Source organism: Mytilus edulis, chromosome 11 (assembly GCF_963676685.1).
Source record: "Mytilus edulis chromosome 11, xbMytEdul2.2, whole genome shotgun sequence".
Taxonomy (NCBI): Eukaryota; Metazoa; Mollusca; class Bivalvia; order Mytilida; family Mytilidae; genus Mytilus; species Mytilus edulis.
The window spans coordinates 72,697,711-72,702,200 of NC_092354.1; the positions used below are offsets into that span (position 1 = coordinate 72,697,711).

Consider the following 4,490-nt stretch of genomic DNA (forward strand, 5'->3'; position numbering starts at 1 on the left):
TTTATTTGCCACGACAAAGTAAGTGTAAGTGATAAAGTCCATTCTATTATTTTGTTGATTGATGAATTCAAAGAAACGCTGAGCGTTTGGTTTTACTGTAGTTTCTTCTTATCGTGTTTTTCCTTTTGGTCACTGTTCAGATTCTTACTTTTTGTTCTAATGTATCTATTTGTTTATCTATTTTTGTACTTCGAATATTAAATCTTTAAGTATTTTAGTCCCTCATGACCTTTTACGTTTTTTTATTTTCATTTTGATACAAAGTAAGATGTTAGCCAATATTCATCTACAAAACAAAAACATTAATTTTGATATGCAATTATCACACTTATTTATTAAGTAGGTACATGTAAGCACGTTGATTTTCACAGGCTAATAATGGGCCACCTCATCAAATATGAAATACAAATATACAATAGCTAGTTTACCTGGAGACGTGTATGAGACAAGCAAACGCCCAGAGTTTTTAGTATCAATTTTTATTTTACAGTTTGAAGATGTGTTAATTTGATGAATTACGGAATTGAAAATAATCCAAACTATAGGTTGCATAGGCTTAGTTTACAAATGTAATAGCAGGTACACATAAATGTATGAATTTCTATTCCTCAAACACATGTACTTGTCTCGGTAAATGTTAGATTAACGACTAATTAATAATTAATTAATTATGCAAATATTTTAGGGATTTGCAAGTTGTATTTCCATTGAGATTATAAAGTTCCATTCCCTCATCCATCTCATCATGGTGCATTGACTTTGAAACATCATAATGTGTGTGTTTAGGTTTGAGTGAGGGGAACGACTTAGTAAGAGTCAATGATATTTTTTTTTTGCAATGAAATTAGCATTGGCACTTCTGATTTCTATGAAAATTGTTTAGCTCACTACCTTCAACCATAGTTTATGACTTTGAATATTTGCATAACTTACATATCAAAGTTTTGCTTTTTTTAATTTCAACATTTGCATTATCAAAATAAAAAATATTCGAGACTAACCTTTGTATTTATATGATCAACATTTTATTTTCTTTCAATCTTAGATTTCTTAAAAGCCTACGATTTATTTCATGTTCATCGCGAAGAACACCGACACAGAATTTGCATGATATGAGAAAGTAGGTTCGACATCATTTAGTATCGAAATGTGAGAAGTACACAAGTGTAAAGAACAAATCTTCTTTACGTTTATGGCTTAAATTACATCAATACAGAATTATCAATTAGTAATAGTTTCAAGTTTCATTTACAATATTACCCGTTATATGTATCCATATTTCGGTGCAGGTAGAAATAACTGAGGTTGACTTAGTTTCAGTCGATTATGTTGGTCCCTCTTCTAAAGATCTGTATTGACAAGCTAGACTGGGAACTTGCACGTTGCTGTACGTTTTCTAGTTATATGAAGTGTGCGGTTGTATGTTGCGTACTGCCACATTTTTTACAACTTGTACGTGCATTGCATTCCCGACTTTTGTGTGACGCAAAATCGCAATACTTGTAACAGACATTGTTTTGTTTCAAAAGACCTTTGCGTTCCTCTATTGAACGCTCGACATTCATTTAAAGAATGCTTTGTATTGTGCAGAATACAAAGACCTTGTTTACTGTCATCTCCAGATCGCTGCACAACCGTTGTTTTCTTTTACATTAATTTTCAATATTAATCAATTAAATTAAAATGTGTACTTTGTTTAACGTATTTTAATTTTACTATAATTTATATTATGTTTGAATATCATTTTTGGTGTCGTGATTGGCAAATAAAAAGTGTGTCTGTCTGTCTGACTGTCTGTCTGTCTGTCTGGTTTTTTTTTAATTCCAAAAAATATTAAATTTCAAAACAGAATTGTGAATATTTTGATTAGTCATTTTTTAGTCCTTGACTTATTGAATGTGACTTTCTTTCTTCTTTTTTTTCTGCTTGTTCATCTACTAATCACAATGAAAAAGGGGAGTGTTGAGATCTATGAAGAATAATTATGCAATTTCATCAGTTATTGTCTAAAGTTTACGATTGTTTTAAACGCATGCACCTGTAAATGTAGACAACTATATGATGATTTGTAATAGCTTTTGGTTATTGGTGTCGTAGTGTTTCTTGTAAATTGATCTATCGTTTTGTCTATGCTTTTCTCTCAGGCAAAAGTTCGTTATTTTTGGTATGTGTACTCTTATACTTATCTTATACAATTGAATGCTAATTTCTTTTATATTACTGCTATCACATTGTTCAATGCAGTAATCATGGTAATGTGAAATTCATCAGTAAACAAGGTATGAAATATTCATTTCCGATAAAATGTCATACTCGGAACGGCAGATGGTGTATTTTTCTTCTTTTTCATCGGGCACTAACTTATCTTTGATCAGGTTTATTCAAATAATATTTCTTATATAACGTCAATATTATTGCATGTTTAGTATAAAAGCACGGCGTTGTTATAATTTTTTTTATTGCGATAAGCTTTTTTTTCCAAAAATAATCTTTCCCAAATACTGCACCAGAAAACTGTAGTTGACAAAATGATTCGAATACCGATATTTCTCTTGATACTTCTATTGGTTGTTGGTGGTAAGTAGAACTAATATGTCTTTGATATATTTCTGTAATTAGAAAAATTAAAATGATACACGACAACAAAATGACATTCCCCCCCGCTTAAATCGTCACGGTTTTGAATAGAATATACTCAACGATTGTTTTATAAGCTATCTTCATGCAATGCATACTAAAGAAATTTCATACAAGAAAACAAGTTATACCCTGCAGAGGGATCCTCGTGTTGTGAAGATGTTTCGAACTATTGATATGCTAATATACTATTTGATTCCCCATTTTTACTAGATAGTTAACTATTAAGAAATTAATTTGCAAAAGTTCAATTCTCAGAAAATTAGAATTGCAATGACAAAGATTTAAATCAAGAAACATTTTAAGAAAGCATATGAATGTCAACGTTTGCTTTGACAAGAAACAGAATTTCAAGAGGCAATGCTTGTTTACTTAACTAAGTAAATACTGTATAGGTTTGTAATCGCTAAAAGAAAACTCACTTGAGCTAACAATCCAGTGCGACAGACGCGTGTTTTGTCTACAAAAGACTCATCTAAGACGCTCGAATAAGAGGTAAATAGACCAAACAAGATTTTAATTTGAAATGCATATTTGCAAAGTTTTACTGGTTATATAGATATATTTGTTGCTTTTCTGTTTTAAACATGTTATACTCATCGCATGTATGTGTGTTCCATTTGCGCTTTGGTACACGCTGAATAAAATGTTGATAGAAGTTAGAAACAATAATTAAATAACATCGACAAGAACCTAACAAAAGACTCTAATTTATAAAGCAATATATATATGAAACGGACCCTAAATGTTAAGCTACTACTTGTGCTTATTTTTTTATTTTATTTTTTAGATCTTCAAACAAGTCCAATTGACGGCAGTGAATTGCAGGTAATATCATAGTTTGTTATTGTAGATAATTGCAACCAAATCGTTAAATTGTAAAAAGAAATGCGTTTAAGTTTCTTACAAAATTGTTATATAGATATAGGAAGATGTGGTGTGGGTGCCAATGAGACAACTCTCCATCCAAATAACAATTTATAAAAGTAAACCATTATAGTCTAATGTACGGCCTTCAACACGGAGCCTTGGCTCACATCGAACAACAAGCTATAAAGGGCCCCAAAATTACTTGTGAAAAACCATTCAAACGGGAAAACCAACGGTCTAATCTATTTAAAAAACGAGAAGAGAAAAACACGTTTAAATTACATAAACAAACGACAACTACTGTACATCAGATTCCTGACTTGGGACATGTATAGGTGCAATACAAAAGATACAGATTTCATTTTGTTTCAATTGAATTCTAAACTAACTGTAATTATTCCTAAGTACTTGTATATGATTCTAGCTAACAAGCTTACATATAACGAAAGAGTAAACTAAATTCCGTGGATTTCTGCATGGTAATTTCGGAGGGTAACGAAGAGTATTTGTATTGTTCCTCTTTTAGAAAAATCTTCTTCGATTAAAACGCTATGGTAGGAAATATAAGATGCCGAGTTACAGTGGTAGTCACAGTGGTACGTATTAGTCAAATATATAATGGAAGTTGTAAGGTCTTTCATAGGGATACATTAGTAAAACTATATTCGTCATCAACGACTTGCAGAATTGAAAAAAGTAATGAAAAATCAATTTAAACGAATTGAAATTTTCTTTTGCTAAACGTACAATTTTATCTAATCGACATATATATACTTATTGCTATTACCATTATTCCGTAAATTTCTAATCCTACCGACGAAAACAGTGTTTTGAACGCACATGAGTACCACAACGGGTACCACATGTTGATCAGTATGTTCTTACCATATATTGTGTTTGTAAAGAGACACTAACAATCAAAACCAAGGAGTAAACAAAGACTCACAAAACCAAAGGACATTTACATCAACAGTTATAAATAA

General features: G+C 30.9%; 1 long non-coding RNA gene across 1 annotated transcript; it reads left to right on the top strand.

The window, feature by feature from the left end:
• The first annotated feature begins 2,471 nt into the window (after positions 1–2,471).
• Positions 2,472–4,103, top strand: LOC139494976 (uncharacterized). The gene is made up of 3 exons (XR_011657226.1): positions 2,472–2,577; positions 3,428–3,465; positions 4,034–4,103. It is a non-coding gene; the product is annotated as an uncharacterized lncRNA (long non-coding RNA).
• The last annotated feature ends 387 nt before the right edge of the window (positions 4,104–4,490 follow it).